The sequence below is a fragment of the Mus caroli genome, chromosome X (assembly GCF_900094665.2).
Source record: "Mus caroli chromosome X, CAROLI_EIJ_v1.1, whole genome shotgun sequence".
Classification (NCBI taxonomy): Eukaryota; Metazoa; Chordata; class Mammalia; order Rodentia; family Muridae; genus Mus; species Mus caroli.
This window is the reverse complement of record NC_034589.1, coordinates 30,272,227-30,280,316: the sequence shown is the minus strand read 5'-3', so window position 1 is coordinate 30,280,316 and position 8,090 is coordinate 30,272,227.

The following is an 8,090-nucleotide window of genomic DNA, read 5'->3' as shown; positions in this document are numbered from 1 at the left end:
TTTTTTTTTTTTTTTTTTTTTTGAGATAGGGTTTCTCTGTGTAGTCCTGGCTATCTTGGAACTCACTCTGTAGACCAGGCTGACCTAGAACTCAGAAACCCTCCTGCCTCTGCCTCCCAAGTGCTGGGATTAAAGGCGTGCGCCATCACTGCCTGGCAGCTCTTAACTGTTGATCCATCTTTACAGCTCAAATTAACTTTATTCTTAATGGCTGTCTCAGTGTAAGTATGTGCAGCAGAGTGCAGGTGTCCTGGAGGTCACAGTCATAGCATCACTTAGATCCTGTGGGATTACAGGCTGCTGTGTTGTGGCCATCTGACACGAATCCTGGGAACCAAACTTGTGTCTTCTGGAACAGAAAAATGGCTCTTAAATACTGGGCAATTTCTTCAAGGCCTATGATTTTATTTTTAAAATATTGCTCTTGTTTTCAATTTTGATGGTGGAGGTGGTGGTGGTGGTGGTGGTGTGTGTGTGTGTGTGTGAGACACGCACACACACACACACACACACACACACATGAGTGCACATGCCCACAAAGACCAAGTGCCTGGAGCTGTAGTCACAGGTGGTTGTGAACTGTTCAGTATGGAAGTTGAGAACTGAACCTGTGTCTTCTGTAAAAGCTATAAGTGGTCTTAGTCATTGAGCCATCTTCCCGCAGCCAGCAGTTCCTAACTGTGTAGTCTCCATCTTTAAGGGCTGGGGTTACAGGCATGCACCATAATGCCCAGTGTGTGCAGTGCTGGCATGGAATGACTGCAGGACTTTCTACATGGCAGACAAACATTCTAAAACTGGGCTATGTTGCCAGCTCTCTCATTGTTGTTGTGATTTCCATTTCCCCATGGGCTAGTGCCAATGAGCACCTCTTTACATGGTTCTCAGTTGTATATTTCTCTTCCTGGTAGAAATGTGTAATAAAGGCCAGGCTGCGATGGCACATGTCTTTCAAATCCCTCAGGAGGTGGATCTCTGAGTGTGAGGCTAGCCTTATGTTTGAGTCCAGAACAGCCTAGGCTACACAGAGAAACCATGTCTCAAACACACACACACACACACACACACACACACACACACACACACACTCACACAAATAAATAAATAAACACAAACAATAAAAAGGAAATTGCAGTAAAGTTCTTTATTCATTTCAAAATCATGTTTGTATTTTTATTGTGGAATTAGAGAGGATTAGATCTGATTGATATCATATCTATCCCACTTTTTAGTTTGTGATAGGGTATCTTATTATGTAGCCCAGGATGCCTGGAAGTTGAGATCCCCACTGTCTTAGTCTCCTGCATGTTAGGTCTACACACTGTCAACTCCAGGCTTGACCTCCATATATAACTTATTAGGTATATGTTTACAAATTCCTCACATTCTGTGTTTCATCCCATGAGACTGTGTTTGTGTGTTTTTTATTTGTGTGTGTGTGTTTATGTGTATGTGTGTGTGGTTGTGTGCATGCATGTATGGAGCTGAAGATGTATGTTAGGTATCTTCTGCTATTGCTCTCCTTTATTTATTTATTTATAGAGAGACAGGGCTTCTCTGCATAGCCCTGACTGTTCTGGAACTCACTCTGTAGATCAGGCTAACCTGGAACTCAGAGACCCACCTACTTCTATCTCCTGAGTGCTGAGTGTTCTAAATAAGTAAATGTAATAATTTTAAATAAAAAATTTAAATTTTGCTGAACTTCATCTTATTTTTTTCTTTGCTAATGTGCTTCTATGTGAGACTTAAGATTTCCATTTGCCATCAGTAACTACTTTTGTTTTTAGATTTTTTTTTGTTTTAATTTTCAAATGATCTGAGTGTATCTCTGAGTGTGGGTATGTGTACACAAGTGCTGATGCTCTTAGAGGCCAGAGGTGTTAGATACCCTGGAGCTAAAATTATTTGTGATTGTGAGCTATCCAGTGTGGGTTTTGGGAACTGGTTTTAGAGCTTCTGCAAGAGCAGGTTGAGCTCTTAAGTGCTGATCCATCTCTCCCAATGAATGACTATTGAGTACCTCCACATGCCAGAATCTAGAGTCCATGTCTAATACAAGAAACTTGCTCCCTTTTGACAACTGAGTCTAGTCAAAGCAGAAGGGATGACTATGGTAACTGCATGAATAACTTATCCATCGTGATTAAGACAGTAAGAAGAGACCCTGGGGCTAGGGATATATCTTAGTTGGTTAAGTCTTTGCCTGCCATGCCGGAGGTCATTGTTGACATCTGGATCCCCAGCATGGCATAACACCAGGTGTGGTGGTTCATGCCCATAGCCCTAGGGTGGGTAAGAGAATCAGGAGTTCAAGCTCAAACAGAAAGTGAGTTTGAGGTGAGCCAGCCTGGGTTGTATAAAATTATATTCTAAAAAAGGAGGAGGGCATGAAGGTGGCAGGGTTTTGTGAAGGAATGGAGTGTGTGGAGTACTCCTACGCCGAACAGCAGAAAACACTGCCTTGAAGAGAGAACCTCTTTTTTGTTCTTGTTTTTGTTTGTTTGATTTTGTTCTGAGACAGGGTTTCTCTGTGTAGCCCTGGTTGACCTGGAGTTTCCTCTGTAGACCAGGCTGGCTTCAAACTCACAGAAATCTACCTGCCTCTGCCTCCCGTGTCCTGGGATTAAAGGTGTATGGCACCACCACCCAGCCCGAGAGAACCTTTTTAGAATATCTTTTTAAATTAGCAAACAGGAGGGCATCATTGTAGCATTTTGAACAGCATGCTTAAGTAGAAGATTCTCCTTCCTCCTCAGGTTCTTCACCCTCTTGATAGCCCTAAATTCCCTGGTAACCTGCCCCTAGTCTCTTTTTCCCACTTTCATGGATCCTTTTGCCTACCTGACATGCTTCCTCGTCCACTATTGTTGCTTCTTTTAGCAACCTTAAGAGCAAGGGGGGGGGGGCCTGGAGAGATGGGTCAGTGGTTAAGAAGCACCGACTGCTCTTCTGAAGGTCCTGAGTTCAAATCCCAGCAACCACATGGTGGCCCACAACCATCCATAATGAGCTCTGTCACCCTCTTCTGGTGCATCTGAAGACAGCTACAGTGTACTTAGATATAATATATAAATAAACAAATAAATAAATCTTTTTTAAAAAAGGGTGTCAGATCTCATTACGGATGGTTGTGAGCCACCATGTGGTTGCTGGAATTTGAAACTCAGGACCTTCAGAAGAGCAGTCAGTGCTCTTAACTGCTGAGCCATCTCTCAGCCCTAAATAATTGTTAAAAAAAAAAAACCAAAGTGCTAGAAGTGGGAGCCCGTAAGGAAACCGGAAGGATGATTGGGAAGAGCTGGTGAGGAGGCTGAACAAGGAAGCGAGGCCAGTGTTTCTGTTGAAATGGGACTCCGGGAGTGCATATGAACATGACTTTTGTCGCTCATGTTGGTTCACATGTTTAATCTCATAATCACTGGAGGATCTCTGGGAGTTCGAGGCCAGCCTGGTGTACATATTAAGTTCCAGGACAGCTTGTTTCAAACAGGAGACCCTGTTTCAAAAACAAAAGCCAAATAACACAGCCCCACAAAAGGAGCATGGTTCTTGAAGAACTATGTGGCTGGAACAGAGGTGGGTTGGGGCTCAAGGAAGGATGGAATGAGAGGCCCTGGGGGAGAATGTAGGTGAAAAGGCACCTTTTCTGGGCTTTATCCTAGTAAATAGTAACAGAGCCATAGAATACTGTGTGAGACTAAAGAGAAGTCCAAGGAAGAGGGAACTGCCAAAGACATAAATTAAGACAAAGCGTTGGATTTGGCAGTTGGGAGTCGTAAAGTGTGTGTGTGACTTCAAAATTTCTGTGTTGGAACCTAACCCAACATATATCCAATACACTGTAATAACACAAGGATGCTGGCATTAGGTGGTAGGTAGGTCCCTTGGGGGAGACAATCAAGTTATGAGGGGGGGTCCGTGTCCATCAATAGGATTAATATCCTATAAAAACAATCTTCAGCCAGAAACTGGCCCCTCCGTCTTCACATGTGAAATCGCATAGAAGGCATTGTAAATGAGGAATGGTAGGCCCTCAATAGACACAAAAGCAGATTGCTTGTACCCTGGTCTTTGACAGCCTAGCTTCTGGGATTGTGAGCAAGTCATTCCAGTTTTTTTGTTTGTTTTATTTTGTTGTTATTTTTGATTGCTTGATTTTTGATTTTCTGAGACTGGTTTTACTACATAGAGCCTTGGCTGGCCTAAAACTCTATATAGAAACCAGACTGCCCTTGGATTTGCAGCTAGTCTCCTATCTCTGTCTCCTGAGTGCTGAGATTACAGGCAAGAGCCAATATGCTTAGCTTTGCTGTGTGTTTGTGTGTGTGGGGGGAGGTGGTGGTGGGAGGTCTCATAGTCCAGACTGGTCTGATCCTCCTGCCTCTGACTCCCAAGTACTGCGATTACTGACATGTACCACCATGGGCAATTTATGTGGCACTGGGGATGGAACCCAGAGCTTTTTACACACTAGGCAAACATTCTACCAACTTAGCTATGCATGCCCCCCTCCCCCGCTCCATCATCTACCTCTTATGGTTCAATTAGGAGAAAAGATAAGGAGGCTGGAAGCACTAGACATGGTATGTTAGCTGGAATAAGGGCATTTCCATAGATAAATAGGGCTAAGAAATGAAAGGCATGTTTAGCTTTCTTCTCTTCAGCAGATTTCAGACTTGGTTTGGACTCTCATTTGAGACTTCACTGGAAACAATATCTGAAATATTTAATATTTGTTGGACATTTAATAAAAGTTGCTTTTGCAAGACGTGAACCTATGTCCTTGTGCATACAAACCAAGAACTCTACCACCTGAGTTATTTACCTAGCTTTTTAAAAAGCTGGGCATGGTAGCTCACATCTATAATCCAAGCTCTCAGAAGGCTCTGATTCAATTTCCTTGAATTAGGAAGCCACGGTTGGCTGACAAAGTAAGTTCCAAGCCAGTTTGTGCTGAAAGACAGAGACAGAGAGACTCTGCCTCAAAATAAAACAAGGTATGAATAAAATGAGAGAGAGAGAGAGAGAGAGAGAGAGAGAGAGAGAGAGAGAGAGAGAGAGAGGAGAGAGAGAGATGTGGTTTGTGTATCTGTAATTCCAACACTTGTGGGTAGAGGCAGGAAGGTCAGTTTAAGGCTAGCCTTGGCTATACGAGGCTCTCTTTCAAAATCAACAACTCCCTGAGGACTATAGCAGCAGGAAAAGTGTATCTCCATAGTGCAGCATGAGCTTTATGCAAGAGACCTCAGCACCAAACAAAAATAAATAAAAATAAACAAGTCAAAGTCCACAGGTTATGGAGAGCATCAGCAGAGCCATCAATGTCCCTTTTGGGGAACAACTACTTCTCTGGCACATGTGGAAAATGACCAGTAATAAACATGAAGCCTGTTTCTCTCCTCTCTTTCTTCAGTCAAGGATGGCCTTGAACTTGTACCCCCCCCCACACACACACTTGTCCACTGCTAGGATTGCAGACATGTACTACCACATAGGTCTATGCAGCAGTAGGAATCAACCCACAACCTCATGCATGTTGAGGCGGTCCTCTCACTACTGAGTTACACTTTCAACCCTAAGGCAAACCCATTTTAAACCTGAGAGAATGCATCTCAGCCCCAAGATTCCTCCTGAACTACCCCAGCCTATCAGATGGTGCCACCACATGTCCTGCTGAGCCCTTTGCACCGGCTTCCTGTAGCACGCTTTCTACTCCCCATGGGTTTCTAGTGTGCTAATCAATTGTTGGCAGAGGCTTTGGGATCTGAACAGCTCTCTCGGAGAATGGACTGTTCCTGTTTTGCTGACGAAGAAACTGCAGCATTCAGAGAGGTGGGCCTTCTTCTACTCAAGATCACTCACTGAGTGTCAGGATTTGAATTCAGTGCAGGCTGGGCCCTTTCTACTCCATCAGCGGGACTGAATTTTCCTCCAGAGGCCACCTGTCTGTCCATCTAGGAAAAGGGGGGGGGGTGTAGGAAGTGGAAAACCTTCAGCCTGCTGCAATCTGAGGAGTTCCACGTTGCCAGCTCTGCGCATCGGGCTTCTAAGTAAGCCTCACTGGAGTGCAGGTGTAGAGAATAGGAGTCCCCAGTCTGTGTGTCACCACCCCTTTTAGAGTCAAACGACCCTTTCACAGGGGTCGCATATCAGATATCCTGCATACCAGATATTAACATTACCTTTCACAACAGTAGCAAAACTACAGTTATACAGTAGCAATGAAAATAAATCTATAATTGGGGGGGGGGGAGGTCACCACAACATGAAGAACTGTATTAAGGGTCACAACCTTAAAAAGGTTGACAACCACCGATGTAGAGGGAAAGAAAAGGCTCAAGGCACCGCCTCATGGGGGTCTTCCCTAGCCGAAGCATTGCTCAAGGGACACTTTGCTTGAGAGCCCTTTGCTCTCGGTTCACCCCAGCACAGCCATCCAACCTCCCTGTGATCCCAGAGTGATTTCCTTAAATCCTATCCGCTTAGAGACCTTTGCATGACTTCCAAGTATCTTTTGGCTAAATTCATCAATATGTCTCTTTTAGCACTGCCTAGGAGGCCCGTTGTGATCCGGAGTCCCAGCTGCGTTTCCAGCCTTATCATTAACCACTCCCCAGCTCCCATCCTGCCAAACTGACTGGCAGTTCCTGGCACTTGCTACATTCACTGGCCAACTCCCACTCATCCCCCCCAGCCTCCCATACCTTCCTGCCTTCCTCCCCAGAAAGCCCTTGCGGCTCTTGTGCCTGCATATCAAGTCAGTCCCTCCCCCACCACCCACAGCTTTGTCTGCACCCACTTCCCAACTCTCTCGCTTACTTGACCCATTCTTGCTTTTATAGGTCTTTCTGGCCTGCCTTGTCCAGCACTTGAGTTTAATTTTGCATCATTTTTCCTAACTCTGTTTCTCAGAGAACTTACCCTTTTTCTTGGTGTGAGCATACCAGGGTTGCCTCCAAGAGCATACCAGAAATGCCAATGGCTTGATGCTAGGCACAGAGCAGTTTCAGCATGGGATTCTAGCCTTCGCAGCCAATCCTCAATTTTACATGGAGGCGACAGGCTAGGCCAGATCACAGTGATGAGAAAAAGTCTGTGGGAATGAATAGCTAATTACAGGATTGGCTGTGGGAAGTCACTCTGAAATCCCCCAGCTGCCTTCAGTTGCTTCTTGGAAAGAGCAGCGTGTTCATCTCAGGTCCTCAAATCTCCTAATCGTTTAGATGCATAAACTTCTTACTTTGGACAGCTAGCATAGGTGTCTAAAGTAAAACTCAGTACATGCCAATCTTACCTTACAAGCCAGTAGACATGTGGCAGGAAGACTCACGAGAGCCAGCCCTCACAAAGTCCAATTCACCTTGGCAACTGGAAATGGGGAGGTGTGGACTGGGAACAACAATCTAATATAAATTAGCCAGTTTACGTCTAAAAAACGGTCATAGGGATAGAGGGACTAAGGACACAAGCTAGTGACACTTGATGGGATCTAGGAACTGTTCCCCCTTCCTTATCCTTCAACCATTCCTGAACAGTTTATTTATAAGCAAAAGGAAATGACAGGTGACACTGTACCAATATACCTAAGGTGTAGTTCCTAGAGACACTGGGTAGGCTAAAACAGCAGTAAGAGGGGATTGGGTCATCCTGTGGATAAGAAGAAACGACAGGGTCACTACAGGAAAGTAGGGCAGCTCCTAGCACAGGAGGGACAAAGAGGATCATGAGGCAGGGGTGGGGAGGCCTGCATGTATGGGCTCAGGGGAAGGTTTATGGGCTGTTCTGTAATGACTTGGTTTGCCCCTGGTGTTCAAAGACTGGGCTGAGGGGCTAGGAGTCTATTGAAATCTTCTGAAAGCATCCAGGGATCCAGCAGTTTTTCAAAGCACTGTTCTATAAAGCAGCACAACTCTCTAGTCACCCATCTATCCACCCCCCTCTACACACACACACACACACACACACACACACACCACTTCAGCTGAATCAGCTCTCCTGTGCTCTGCTTCATTCATGCTGCTTCTGAATGGGAGCAATTTTCCAAAACTACAACTTTCATATTACACTTAACTCAAAAAAAAAAAAAA